This window comes from Protopterus annectens, chromosome 2.part2, assembly GCF_019279795.1.
Source record: "Protopterus annectens isolate FY-2018-M chromosome 2.part2, PAN1.0, whole genome shotgun sequence".
NCBI classification, from domain to species: domain Eukaryota; kingdom Metazoa; phylum Chordata; order Ceratodontiformes; family Protopteridae; genus Protopterus; species Protopterus annectens.
This window is the reverse complement of record NC_056730.1, coordinates 1121653638-1121668873: the sequence shown is the minus strand read 5'-3', so window position 1 is coordinate 1121668873 and position 15236 is coordinate 1121653638. Positions and strand designations below refer to the sequence as shown.

At 45.3% G+C, this 15236-nt stretch overlaps 1 protein-coding gene across 8 annotated transcripts in view; it reads left to right on the top strand.

Annotated features, from left to right (window-relative positions):
• Positions 1–15236, top strand: part of APBA1 (amyloid beta precursor protein binding family A member 1) — a 1810703-nt gene that overhangs the window by 746729 nt on the left and 1048738 nt on the right. The window lies entirely within an intron of this gene.

Here is a 15236-nt window from a genome sequence, read left to right as displayed (position 1 = left end):
AGTTTTATTTTTGTATATTATGATCTTATCCCACACTAATGCAGGGACATATTTCATTTTATAACATTTCATTTCATTTTACTTCTGTAAGATTGCTGTATGGTGTAAAATAATATAATATTATACTTTAAACCACCCGTTAGTGGTGTTTTAAATTTTTAATTGGTTAGGTAATTAGGGCAATTTAGGGCATTATATATAGTAAGTGTAGCACTGGTATTGTTTTATCCGAAGAAGTCTCATATCGAGACGAAAGCGCTCATCTTTTGGTGGATTTACAATAAACTTTAAAAGGATTCATCCTACTCGTAGTCTGGAACTATTTTTGTTTTAGTTTGTAAAAAGATTGCTAATTTCCCTAGGGTACACAGTAAATGAAAAGAAATCAAAACTAGTACCCTCTCAAGAGATAATATTCCTGGGTGCAAGCTTAAATACAACTGCCCAGATGGCTTATCTCACGCCAGACAAAGACAACTAACATTTTACTTCGAAAACATGGCAACAAAGACCCAGTTATCTGCAAGAAAAATTCTGCGGGCCCTGGGCTACATGGCATCCTGCATTCTACTAATTCCATATGCAAGACTGCATATGAGGAAACTACAATGGTATCTAAAAAGTGTTTGGACTCAACTTTGCCACAGCCTGGAAACATTAATTACTCTCATTCCCTGCCTGCAACAGGAGTTTCGATGGTGGGCACTGGCCTGTCATCACAACAAGGGACACCCATTCACTTTACCCACAGCCAGGCAGACACTAACAACAGATGCATCAGATTATGCCTGGGGACACACATGGCAGAAAAATGTATTCAGGGCACATGGCCCACAAGCCAAATGCATCTTCATATCAATCAAAAAGAGATGCTAGCTGTACAGAATGCCCTGACAGCCTTCAAGGACCTACTTCATCCGGGACAACTGCTGATAAAGATGGACAATACTACAGTCATGTGGTACATAAACAAGCAAGGAGGCACACATTCCTACCCCCTCTGCAGACAAGCCATGGCTTTGTGGAAAACAGCATTGACTTATCAAGTACACCTGCAAGTACAATTCCTTCCAGGAAAGTCAAATAGCTTGGCAGACGAACTAAGCAGAAACCTCATGGATCCTCACGAGTGGAAACTAGATCCACAAATCTTCAGAATGATACCAGGGAAATGGGGATGCCCAGACATAGATCTGTTTGCCTCCCCTCACAACTGCCAGCTACAGAGATTCTGCACTCGGACTTATCACGAACAATCATGGAAAGTGAATGCCCTTTCATTCGGTTGGAAAGCCCTCTCAGTATATGTCTTCCCTCCACTGCCTCTCCTCCCCAAGATACTCCTAAAGGTCAGACAAGAGAAGCCAAAAATGATCCTGATTGCCCCAGATTGGCCACGTCAGCACTGGTACCCAATCCTTAAGAGCTTGTCTCAAGGCCCAGCCTGGACATTACCTCAAATTCCTCATTTGCTGACCCAACAAAACAATCAGATCCTACACAGCCAACTCAGAACCCTAAGTATGGCTGCATGGCGGATAATGTAACCATTCAGAACACACCTCTCTCTAAAGCAGTTATGGATGTTATTTTGGAGGCCAGGAGGCCCAGCACCAGAAAATCTTATGTAGAAAAATGGAAGAAATTCTGTGCTTGGAACCAGGCACAAGGAATGGACACGCTTATTCCAAATATTCCTCAGATTTTACAATACCTAACTGAGATGCTGGACAAAGGCCTATCCTTCTCATCAATTAAGATCCATGCCTCTGCCATTTCAGCTCACTACAATACGGACCCACCTATTTTCTCTCATCCACTGCTAAGGCAGTATCTCAGAGGGGCCAAAAACATAAGACCTCCAAGGAGAGTTCCAATACCTGCATGGGACCTCAATTTTGTCTTGGAAAAACTCACACTGCCTCCTTTTGAGCCAGCCAATACAGCTGAGATAAAATACTTATCATGGAAAATAGCTCTTCTCCTAGCAATAACTTCAGCAAGAAGAGTCTCAGAATTACAGGCACTAATGGCTGTGGAACCTTTTAATTTTTTCCATACAAACAGGGTTTCTCTAAGGACAAACCCAACATTTATGCCTAAGATAGTGTCTAGTGTGGCCCTTAACCAAAACCATACATTTGCCTACCTTTTATCCAAACCCGCAGAATAAGGAGGAGAGACTTCTGCATTCCTTGGACATACACAGACAGCTACGCTTTGACTTGGACAAGACTAAAGCTTTCAGAAAGACTGAGCAACTCTTAGTGGCATATGCTGCAGGATCACAAGGGAAAGCTATTTCAAAGCAGACTATTTCAAAATGGATAGGCCACTGCATTCGTTTCTGCTATTCACAACATGGCAAATCGGTGCCTAAGGGCAGTAGGCCACATTCTACCAGAGCAGCAGCCACTTCAGCAGCCTTCCTCAAAGGAGTACCAACCAAGGACATTTTGGAGGCTGCAACCTGGACTTCAGGGCACACTTTCACAAAGCACTACCACTTACCTCTTTACTCTAAATCCAGAGCAGGCTTTGCCACTGCAGTTCTGCAGGGCCTCATAGCCACTCCTAATTCTAGTTAGGCCCAGCCACCCAACCTCAACTTTGGGATTCAACCCAAGTGTAATGACTGCAACAGTGAAACACGATGAACATAGTACAGATGTCCTTCATGGATGCATCTGCAGTCATAACAAGTGGGTTGTCCTGTCGTCAGGCAGCCCTTCAGTCGGCCGGATTCCAAAGTCCGGGTCCGGCTTCGGCTGATGTCGCACTCCACCCGACGTCATCTCTGTTGGTCTTCGGGTATAAAGGCATCAGCCGACGCCATTTTCCTCAGTCTTTCTTGCCGCGTGGCGCCCGAAGCAGAAGCTGTTCGCAAGTGCCGGTCGGTCGGATCCAGAGATTACTTCTACCGAATACTACTTCGAAGACTTCTAAAGCTAAGTACCCCGTTGGGGACTCTTTCTTGCCTCAGCCGATGTCAGAAAAAGTTAACAATTGTTTAAACTGTGGGAAACAAATACCTCATAAAGATTTCCACTCTTACTGTCTGCCTTGCTTAGGCCCAGCCCACGCGTAGCAGCCTGTTCGCCTGTGCTTCTTTCAACCGACGAACGCTTAGGCGCCGGTCGGAGTTTGCAGAACAGTTTTTCGGTTCTGATTTTGCGTACATTATGCCGCCGGATCCTCCGACTACCCAATCTAGCAAAAACGCAAAGATAAAGACCGACACTTCGCGGTCCGCGGTTTCGCGAAACCACGGTCAAGCAAACCGCGAGTGTCTCGGTTTCGGCCGAAACCGAGAAAACTGAACAAAGTACAGCTGAACCTATTCCTACAACTGAGGCCCCTGCTACAACTCTTGAAACGACCTCAGAAATTTTACCCACTACGGTGGTTGACTTATCAGACACCATCCCGTTGGATGTTCCTACCCCAGCACGTGGTGCTGCTAGGCCTCCAGCAGCCATGTCCATTAAGGCCTTCGCCAGGGCTAAAGCAGCCAACACTACTAAAACAGTGCCTGTTAAACCACCCACATCCAGGCCCTCTTCTAGTTCTCAAATGCTTACTTTGGCAGAAGATTTAATTTCTTTAATTAGAGGATCTCAATCTCACCCAGACAGGGCCTCTCGGCCCCAGAGAAGAGACCTAGGGCAGAGCCCCGAGCCAGTGTCCTCTGATGATTCTGCTGATGAATCAGACATAACTGACCAGCCAGAGGCTCCTTCTCCAATTTTGAAGATTCTGATGCTGAAGAATCCATCCCAGCTGCTTCCCCACCAGAAGAATTCTCCTTTGGGGAAACCTTGCATGCCATGAGAACAGTTCCAATGGCAGCAACAGGATTTTTCAGACTCCAGAAAAGACTTAGGACTTTTCTGCACCTCCCACAGCACAGGCCCTTAGCTATACCCCCTGTTCTCTCTGTGGTGGATGATGCTTTCAATGATGTTTGCTCCGCTCCAGATTCTTTACCCCCAGCCCCTGCCAAACCGGACAGATTTTACAGGGTGCCAGATACTCATCACCACCTTTACAAGGCTCCACTTGCAGACCCAGAAACTATATCCCAGGGCCCCAAGGCAGTAGCCGCGACCATAGCTAAAAACCCTATTCCTTCTGAAAGGGAAGCAAGGTCATTAGACAGATGGGGTAAAAAGGTCTACACTTCAGCTACTCTCTCAGCTAGAGCTTTAAACTGTCAGTTTCACATGATACAATACCAAGAGTTTATGCTGGATCAGTTAACTAAAAACTAACCACTGATGAATCTCTTGATAAGAAATATGTATTAGAGATGGTAAATAACATACAACAGGTTAGCAACCATTCCTTAAAATGTGGCTATGATGCACTGGAGGCTTCATTTAGATCAGCCATGACAGGCACAGTGATAAGAAGGCATGCATGGCTAAAGGAACAAGCTTTACCGGATCATGTTAAAGCTAAGTTGCTAGATGCTCCTATGGACAAGACAAGTTTGTTTGGTACATCTGCCCAGCAGGTTATGAAGAAAATGGAAGAAAAGGCAAAATCTGTTCAAACTGTTAAAGATTTCTTGCAGGTTCAACCCCCAAGGTTTAGCAGGAACTGGCCTGCCAAAATTGGTCCTTTCCTGACTCCACAAAATTTCAAAGGGGCAGGAATAGACGCTCCAGAGGCAGAAACCAATCCAGAGGAGGTGCCTACAGAGGAAGACAGTGGCAAGGTAACAACAGAGGCACAGACACAGCCACTGCCACTACATCAACACAACCACAGTGACTTAACCCTAAATCCGCCTACCAGGGAACAAATAGCAGCTCCTCTAGGCGGAAAGTTAACCTTATTTTCAAAGAACTGGCACTACATAACAAAGGACAAGTGGATTTTACAAACCATAGATCAAGGTTACCGGTTTCACTTCCACACTTTTCCAGTCAAAAGAGGAATGCCAAATCTACCTCCAAATCAAAAACAGAGGCTCTACCAGATAATGGAGTTAGCAAACATGAGAGCTGTGGAAAGAGTGCCAACAGCAGAGCAAGGAAAGGGGTTCTACTCCAGACTATTCCTAGTTCCAAGAAAGGAAAAAAGTTGGAGACCAATTCTCGATCTGTCCACCTTAAATACATACATCATTGTCCCAAAATTCAAAATGCTGACCTTACAGCAACTTCTTCCCATGCTGGGCAAGGAGTCTTGGCTGGTAACTCTAGATCTCAAGGAGGCATACCTGCACGTCCCCATTCGACCAATCTGCAGAAGATACCTCAGATTTCTTGCAGGATCAGAGCACTATCAATTCTCAGCATTGCCTTTTGGCTTATCTACTGCGCCAGAGTATTCACAAAATGCCTGGCATCAGTAATCGCCATTGCAGACTTCAGGGAATTCAAATTTACCCATACCTGGACGACTGCCTGCTACAAGGGGACAACAAAAGCAAGCTGACAACAGATTTACAAAGGGTCATTTACTTGCTACAAGCACTGGGATACACAGTCAATTTACAAAAGTCAAGGCTGATACCATCCCAAACAAGGACATTCTTGGGCTGAATTAGACACAGTAAAACAAATGGCATTCCTGACTACAGAAAAACAAAAGAACTCCCTCTATACTTCTTGGCACTAACAAAACTGAACAAGTTAACAGCAAGAAAAGTACTGCAGGCCTTGGGCTTCATGGCATCATGCATAATCTTGGTTCCATTTGCCAGACTACATATGAGAAAACTACAGTGGTACCTAAAGAATTTGTGGTCCCAACACAGACACAGTCTAGAAACAGAAATCCCACTAATTCCATGCTTAAAACAGGAGTTCCTATGGTGGGCTCAGGCATGCCAGTCAAACCCAGGCCTACCCTTTCGCAGATGTCAAGCAAGCCAGACCATCACAACAGACGCTTCAGACCTAGGATCCCGGGCCCACATGCTGGACAAATGCGTGCAAGGATTGTGGACACAGGATCAACTTCAACTGCACATCAACCTAAAAGAAATGCTGGCAGTAAAACTGGCAATCCAAAAGTTCAAACCATTTCTCAAAGAGGGCCAGTTGATGATAAGGACAGACAACACCACAGTCATGTGGTACATCAACAAACAGGGAGGCACTCATTCATACCCCCTATGCAGAATGACCTTGGAGCTGTGGACCCTGGCACTCAGCTACAACATCCAGTTACAGGCAATGTTTGTACCAGGGAAAGACAATACCCTAGCAGACATATTAAGCAGAACCACTTCGGATGCCCACGAATGGAAGCTTCACCCGGACATCTTCAAGACCATCTCAAAGAAATGGGGAATGCCACAGATAGACCTATTCGCATCACCTCTCAATCACCAGCTCAAAAATTCTGCACAAGGACATTCCACCCATTAGCATGGAAAGTGGATTCACTCTCTTTCAACTGGAAAGGCCTAACAGCATATGCATTCCCCTCTTCCTTTGATACACAAGGTACTACTGAAAATCAAGGAAGAACGTCCAAGGATAATCCTGATAGCTCCAAACTGGCCAAGACAACACTGGTACCCACTACTGAGGAGCATGTCTCGAACAATATGTGGACAATTCCCTGATGCCTTTGATGTTAACGCAGAACAACTACAGCATCATACATCCAAACCTAAAACCTTGCAACTGACTGCATGGAACATCACATAACAGCAGCTATTCCAGAACTTTCCCAAAGAGTTAAAGACATTATTCTTGAAGCACGCAGACCTTCAACAAGAAGGAACTATGCTGGAAAATGGAAAAGGTTTGTCATCTGGAGTACGGAAAGAGGAAAAGATGTGTCAAACATAGATATGCCTAACATTCTGGAGTATCTGCGCGAACTTCTTCATTCAGGCCTGTCCTACTCCTCCATCAAGATACATGCATCAGCTATTTCAGCAGAATACAGCTTTGATACACCTGTTTTTCACCCTTTGCTCAGGCAATTCCTCAGAGGAATCAAGAATGTAAAACCTCCAAGGAAACCACCATTACCAGCTTGGGATTTAAACTTTGTGCTAGAAAAGTTGACACTAGCACCCTTTGAACCAGCAGCAACAGCAGACCTACAACACCTGTCATGGAAAACTGCTTTCCTACTGGCAATTACTTCAGCAAGGAGGGTTTCAGAACTACAGGCCTTAATGGCAGTGCAACCCTTCCTAATCTTCCACCAAGATAGAGTGTCCATGAGGACTAATCCTACATTTATGCCTAAGGTGGTATCCAGAGTGTCTTTAAACCAGGCAATCCACCTACCTACCTTCTTTCCCAACCCACAAAACAGAGGGAAAGAATACTGCATACCTTGGATGTACATAGACAGCTACGCTACTACTTGGACAGAACAAAAATAGCAGAAAGACTGACCAACTTTTGTAGCCTATGCAACAGGAAGGGAAGGAAAAGCTATTTCCAAACAGACAATCTCCAAATGGATAGGAAATTGCATACGATTCTGTTACTCCTTCCATGGAAAACCAATTCCACAGAACATAAGACCTCATTCTACAAGGGCAACAGCCACTACCACAGCCTTCTTACGAGGAGTGGCAACCAAAGACATTATTGAGGCGGCTACTTGGACCTCCGTGCATACATTTGCCAAGCATTATAATTTGCCTCTATATTCCAGATCCCGAGCAGGGTTTGCCACTGCTGTACTGCAAGGGATCCTAAACACACCATAATCTACTTTTATCCTCCTCCCTAGTTGGCTATGGTATTCTACCCATTGTTATGACTGCAGATGCATCTATGAAGGACATAGTACAGTTTTGTACCTACCATAAATGTAGATGTCCGAACTGGATAGCATCTGCAGTCAGGATTACCCTCCCTCCATCCCTCTGTGGTACTCCTAGGGTGTTTACCCTTCTAATAGCTAGCTGTTGAGTGGGGAGTCTTTTATGGTGTATTTGTTTGTGTATATGTACATACATGCTTATTGTTGTGTTTACCTCTATCTATTTGGAAACATTGGCATCTATCCAAATTTTAGCCTGCAAGAGGGCTACTGGCATCTGGGGCAAGAAACACTGAGGAAAATGGCGTCGGCTGATGCCTTTATACCCGAAGACCAACAGAGATGACGTCGGGTGGAGTGCGACATCAGCCGAAGCCGGACCCGGACTTTGGAATCCGGCCGACTGAAGGGCTGCCTGACGACAGGACAACCCACTTGTTATAACTGCAGATGCTATCCAGTTCGGACATCTACATTTATGGTAGGTACAAAACTGTACTTTGTGTACCTACCATAAATGTAGATGTTCGAGTGTATTCACTGTTGCAGTCCAGGATACCCTCCCACCATCCCCCTTTAATTGCTAGGACTTACCTGTACTTCTCTATTCTATAAAACCTATGTGGTGTATTTGCTTGTAGATGAAGGTTATGTGCATGCTTTTTTATGATCAGAATTTTTTAGCCTACCCTTTTAGGGCACCTGACATCTGGGGCAAGAAAAACTGAAGAAAATGGCATCGGCTGCATTTTTTATACCCCTGGCGCACTGACGTCAGGGAAGAGGCGACAGCAACCGATGCCGGACCAGGACTTTGGAATTCAGGCCGACTGCGGGTAGCCTGCCAGCAGGATAACCCAAGTGTAATGACTGCAACAGTGAATACACTCGAACATCTACATTTATGGTAGGTACACAACTGCACTTTCCTATTCCTGGGATCCATTATATATTTAGTAACGTACAAATCTTCTTATTTAATTCAATTGAAACGAGACAAAACATTCCTTTATCATCTCTAACTGTGTCAGTTATTTTTCGGCTTGGTAAAGAATTGTTCCATAAAATTGCAACTCCTCTTTTTTTTGTGTGTGTGTTCTGAACTTACTAGTACTTTGTATGATTTATTATTTAATCTGACTATATCCTCATTTATTAAATGCGTTTCTTATAGAAATATTAATTGGGATTTATGTAGTTTGATGAATTTAAATAAGTTACCTCTCTTTCTGTGATTGTTTTGTCCATTAATGTTTAGAGAAATACCTCTTGGTGAATTCATTTAAGGAACATGAAAGGTATAAGAAAATTATTGACCAATTTAATTTATTATTGATAAATGTAGGAATACTGTATGATTGATTGTGTTTAAAGTCTAATACAGATGAAAGCAAAATATTATTTGTTTTTTTATCTGTGGTTGAGAACGTCAAAAGAATAAATGTTATAAAACTCTGATAATAACAATCCCAAACAATATAACCCCTTAGAACCCACCTGGAGTATAAAACTCCCAATTTGAGTGACAGATTAACCTTCTAACCAATAGCAACCTCTATTCAGCAACTGCCTAATAAGTTATATTTATTTAGGTAAAATTAATATGGCTTCATATGAAAACACTATACTAGTAAAATATTAGAACACAGGAACTTTAATAAATTAAAACATTAATAAAATGTCTGTACATTAAGTACAGTTCATCAGATCTGCATAAGTAATAGTAAGATATAACTACAGTTATTCCGTTGGAACCTTGCTAAAGAAAAAGCAGAATAAGAAGTTATGTACCTACCATAACGTTCCATGTTAGTTGTCTTCATCTCGTCTTCTTTCTTGCTTGTTGGGACCGGAGCCGATCCTCGGCTCTGACTCAGCCATCTTCTATAGCTCGGGAGATGTTTACTGGCTTGGGGCTACCCCTTATCCCATGATGCCTAGTGCTAGGTACCCAGATCTCGTTTGAAATAGCTAACCCCAGACATAGCCAGAGAAACAACTTGTCCAAACAAACAGGTTGGGCATACCTGTCATACTCTCTAAGTCAGTAGAGGAAACAAACCAGAGAACACTCGGCCAGTGAAACCAAAACTTCTCTCGATCCAATAGGACAGGGGGACGGAGGGTGGGATGCAAGAAAGAAGGCGAGATGAAGACAACTAACATGGAACGTTATGGTAGGTACATAACTTCTTAATGTTAAGTTGTCTATCTCGCCTTCATTCTTGCTGGTTGGGACAGCGTCCTTAGCACCTACAATCCTGGGCGGCTCATTGGAACAGACTCTTAAGAACAGTGGAACCAAAGTCATCTCTGCTCCTGGAGACTATATCTAGCTTGTAATGAGAAATAAAGGTATGAGGATTTGCCCATGTAGCAGCTGCACAGATAGAATCTGTGGGCAACTTAGATTGGAAGGCTACAGAAGTGGCCAAAGCCATAGTAGAATGACCTTTTGGTTTAATAGGCAACTCTTTGTTTCTCAATTGATAAATGAAAGTGATAATGTGAGACAACCACCTGGATAAGGTCACTTTGGAAACTGGGAGACCTTGTTTGCCTAGAGCGTAGGACAGGAATAGTTGGTCCGACTTCCTTATATCCTTAGTCCTATGCAAGTAAAAATGAAATTGTCTATGAACGTCCAATTGGTGTAATTTGTATTCTGCCTTGTTGGAGTGGTTAGGGAAAAACACAGGAAGGTCTATAGATTGGTTCAAATTGTTTTCTGAGCAGACTTTCGGAAGGAATGAGGGATTAGTCCTTAGAGCAACCCTGTCCTTATGAAAAACCAAGTATGGAGGATGAACACATAGTGCCTGAAGTTCAGAGACACATCTGGCTGAAGTAATAGCTACCAGAAAGAGTGTTTTCCAAGATAGAAACTTAATGGAGCAGGACGCCGCAGGTTCAAAGGGGGGCATAATTAAGGAGGTTAGTACCAAATTAAGGTCCCAAGGAGGAGGGGGATCTCTCACTGGAGGTCTCAGGAGAGTAATCCCTCTTAAAAAGGCTTTACAGAGCTTATGAGACATAATGTTTGAATTAGATAACCCGACATGAAAGTTAGAAATGGCCGCCAATTGGACCCTGATTGTAGCAGAAGCGGACCCAGAATGAAAAAGTTGTGCTAGGAACTCCAAAATTTCGTGGACTGGGGCTAAAAAAGTATCTATGTTCCTAGCCTCTGCCCAACAAGAAAAACGTTTCCATTTGCTAGCATAAGTTTTTCTAGTTGTGGACTTGTGAGAGGAGACAATAATCTCACGCATGGCCGGGGAAATGCTGGGAAGCCTGGCTAAGGTTGGAAGTGGAGCAACCAAGCTGTGAGCTGGAGTGTTTGGAGGGATTGATGCAACCCGCCTGATTGATGAATTAGTAGGTCTGGAATCAGGTCCAGAGTTCAGGGCTGATCTAGAAGGTAATGGTGCAGGAACGGAAACCATATCTGTCAAGGCCAATAGGGGGCAATGAGGATCATTTTGCAACCCAACAATATTGCTTTCTGTATGAGTTTTGGTATCAGGGGAAATGGAGGGAAGGCATAAAGAAGTCCCTGAGGCCAATCGTGGACTAGAGCGTCTCTGGGAGTGTGACCTGGAAGCAGAAGAAGGGAGAAGTAGTTGCTGCATTTGCTGTTAAAGGGGGTGGCAAAAAGATCGAAGCAAGGCTGTACCCATTTGTGGAAGGTCAGATCCGCAACTACCTGATTCAGAGACCACTCATGAGGCATGAGAATAGCTCTGCTGAGCCTGTCCGCTATGACGTTGGATCTCCCAGGGACGTGCGTCGCAATCAGAAAACGTTGGGAGGAAATCGCCCACTGCCAGAGTCTGAGTGCTTCTCGACATAGGGGGTAGGACCTGGTTCCGCCCTGCTTGTTGATATACCACACCACTGACATGTCCATTTGAATTGCAATAGTCCCAGTAGGGAGAGAGTCCTGAAGACCTTGCAACGCTAGGAGCACGGCTCTCATTTCTAGGACATTTATATACAGGTGGTACTCGTGAGGCTGCCAAGTGCCTTGGAATGTCCTGCCCTGATAATGCCCCTCCCCCACCCTATCAGGGAGGTGTCTGTGGTCACTGTGGCAACCGGAGGGGGCTGAATGAAGGGTCTGCCCTGAGTCACTAGTGGGGAGACCATCCACCAAGAAAGGTGCCTTTTGCATGCTTCTGTAATCATATGTCTTATTCTGCCAGACTAAAGAAACTTCAGCTCTATTCAGTAGCATACTGCCTGCTCAGAGGTGATCTCTGCCTGACGTACAAGGCCATGTCCAATCAGGATCTGATGGACATGCTCCACCTCAAAAAATCCAAATCCATCAGGACCACGAGAGCTAAAGACTTAAACCTCGGCACAAGTATGAATAGGACATGCTGGAGGGATAGATTCATAACCCAGAGGCTTCCCATGCTTTGGAACAGGATCCCAGTTTGTATTAGGCAGTGCCCCTCACTGACTCTCTACAAGAGAAATCTTGATGAGTGGATGGGAGATCGTAAGTTTACCCCAGGGGCCACATCTGTGTCACTGCTAGACAGGGGCACAGTAAACTAATTCTATTATATAAGGGGACCTTCACTGTGTCACTACTAGACAGAGGCACAGTATTCTAGATTTATTCTGTACATTTTTGTACCATTTCATGGGGTGGCAAAAGCCACATCACTATGGCTAGGCTTACAAATTCCCCAGGGCAGATAGCCTAGTACTATACTATGAAACTATGATCATGTGAGATATGGGCAGCTGTTGGAAAGACCACTGTGTGAACAGAAGCCACTGAAGGATCCTCATGTGAAAGCGGGCCAGTGGGATTAGAAGAATTGCCGCTGCCATGGAACCCAGAGTTTGAAGGACAAATCTGACTTGGATCCTTTTGCTCTGCATTAGAATTTGTACTTGCTGGCGAATTGTAGACACCCTTTCTGGCAGTAGCCTTGCGGACATTTTCCTTGTGTCTAAGTCTGCTGCTATATAGGTGATAGATTGACAGGGCAACAAGGCAGATTTTTCAGAGTTTATTGTAATGCCTAGCTGGGAACAGATTGTGATTGTGTAGTCCCTGGCTTGCAGAAGTTGATGCTTGATAGTAGCAGTGAGGAGCCAGTCGTCTAGATATGGAAACACCTGGAATCCTCAACGTCTCAGGTGAGCCATGACCACTGCCATACATTTGGTGAACACCCCGGGGGCTGTGGTGAGACCAAAGGGCAGAGCTCTGAACTGGTAATGACTGGCTCCCAGCCGGAAGTGAAGGAATCTCCTGGAGCGCCTGTCCATTTTGATGTGGTAGTATGCATCCTGAAGATCTATGGAGCACATCCAATTGTCCTAACCCAGAAAGGGTAGAATGGAGTGTAGCGTGACCATCCAAAACTTTCTTCTTTGAACAGACTTGTTTAGTCTGCTGAGATCCAGAATCGGTCTCTAGTCCCCTGTCTTTTTGGTACCAAAAAGAACCTTGAGTAAGTTCCGGATCCGTGTTGGTCTGCCGGGACTTCCTAGATGACTCTTTTTTTCTAGCAGTTTTGAAACTTCTATGACTTCTTGGTCCCTCAGATTGGGTGGAACATCTGGAAGGGATTTGCTTGACGATAAGGGGGGGTTGAGAGAAGGGAATTTTGTAACCTCCGGATATAATTGACCGTACCCATTTGTCTTGCGTTAAATTTTGCTAGGCTTTTGGGTACAGTGAAAGTCTTCCCCCGACTACCTCCAGAGACGGGCAGCCGGGCAACCCTTCAGGGATGCTGAAAGGGCTTCTCAGAGAAGGATCCTCTGTTGCCCTGGTTCTGCGGACCCCCTCTGCCATGAGGATGGCGTCTGTTGTTGTTGTTTCCCCCTCTGCCCCTGGAGGAAAAATAGCTACATGTGTCAGGCGAGGCTCCCTGGGATTTTCAGAACTACATTTTACCACTCTTCTGACCCTTGGGGTATGGTTTGGACGGAGTGGAAAAACGGACTCCCACAGCAGAGAAAGTCTTGCCTTCTTGCTCACACCTAGTCAAAGTGTCTTTCACCTGTGGTCCAAAAAGAAAGGAACCATCAAATGGGGTGTTGGTGAATGACGTTCTAAAGGGTTCCGCAAAGTTGCACAGTTGCATCCATGCATGTCTCCTAAGGGCCACGCCCGTACCTGCGGCTCTACTCACACTATCGGCTGCATAGGAAATGAGCCTCATGGAGGAGTTGACTACAGAATTAAGGGTCGCCAGCTGGGAAGCCACTTTTGCTTGAGACCCTTCAGCTGATGGATCTTGAAGGGTATCTCCGAGCTCTTTAAGGAGATCCCTCTGAAGCCGGGTAAAATGGCATAAGTAGTTCAATGACCTCATAGAAAAGGTCGCTGAAGCAAATATTCACTTCCCGTATCTGTCCACAGTCCTAGACTCCTTGTTAGGAGGATGGACAGACAAAGAGGTTTCCGCTAACTCTTTTTTGGTGGCTGCTGCTACCACCATGGCATCAATAGGAACACCTTTGGTAAGGAACTGCTTATCATGGGGTGCTGTGATGAACTTGCCAGGTCTCCTCAGAGTTGGTTCCACTGTATCCAGGGCTGACCAAGCCTTTCGAGCCACCACGGACATAAGTGGATCAAAAGGCGGAGAAACCCAGGAAGTGGAAGGCCGGGAACTGAACGCATCCAGGAATACAGACTCATCCTTGGTAGGGGCTAGTGGATTCCAATTCCCCCTCTGCTTAAGCATTTCAAGGTTGTCCGAAAAGGAAACATCTTCAGAGGGGGATCTCAGGGACCCTTCCGAATCATCTAAGTCTGTATCGGAAGTGACAGACTCAGGGGAGTCAATGTGCTTCCTCTTGCACTTCTTCTTATGAGGGGGCTCCTCTGAATGATCAAGTGAGGCCTCGGAAGAAGAGGAAACACCCAATGGAGTGCCCTGGAGGAGCAGAGGTTAGCACAGGCACCACAGGGGACGGAGCCGATGGGGCTGATAGTGGAGCTGACTCAGTGGCCAGCACACTCCTCATGACATCAAAGGCATCCCTGCCATGATGCAGAGAAAGCTCCAGTTCCGAGGAAATCTAAATCTTTCTCCGCACCGAGGGAGATGGCTCCGAGGCCGATGTAGGAGCCAAGCTCACCTGCGCTGAAGCTGCGAGAGGAAGAACGGGGTCGGACAATGGTCTGATGCCACTCGTCCCCTCGGAGCCGATGAGGGAGCTCCTGCGCCCAGATCCCTTGACGGACGGCACCATCGAGGAAATCAGAACCAACGACGGAACCAGAGATATAGTTATCAGAGCTGACGGTTCCACTACTTGAACCCCAACGAACTCCGGCTCTGAGCTCAATGGAGTCGGAGGAAGAACATCGATAGAAGTGGATGGAGCAGACACCTGTTGAGGAGGGCTGGACAACATCATGGCAAGTGCTTGCGACTTTAGCAACCTACTGACCACTCTCTCCACATCGTGATCCGAGAGCCTAGAGGATCGAGAGGAGTCAGAAG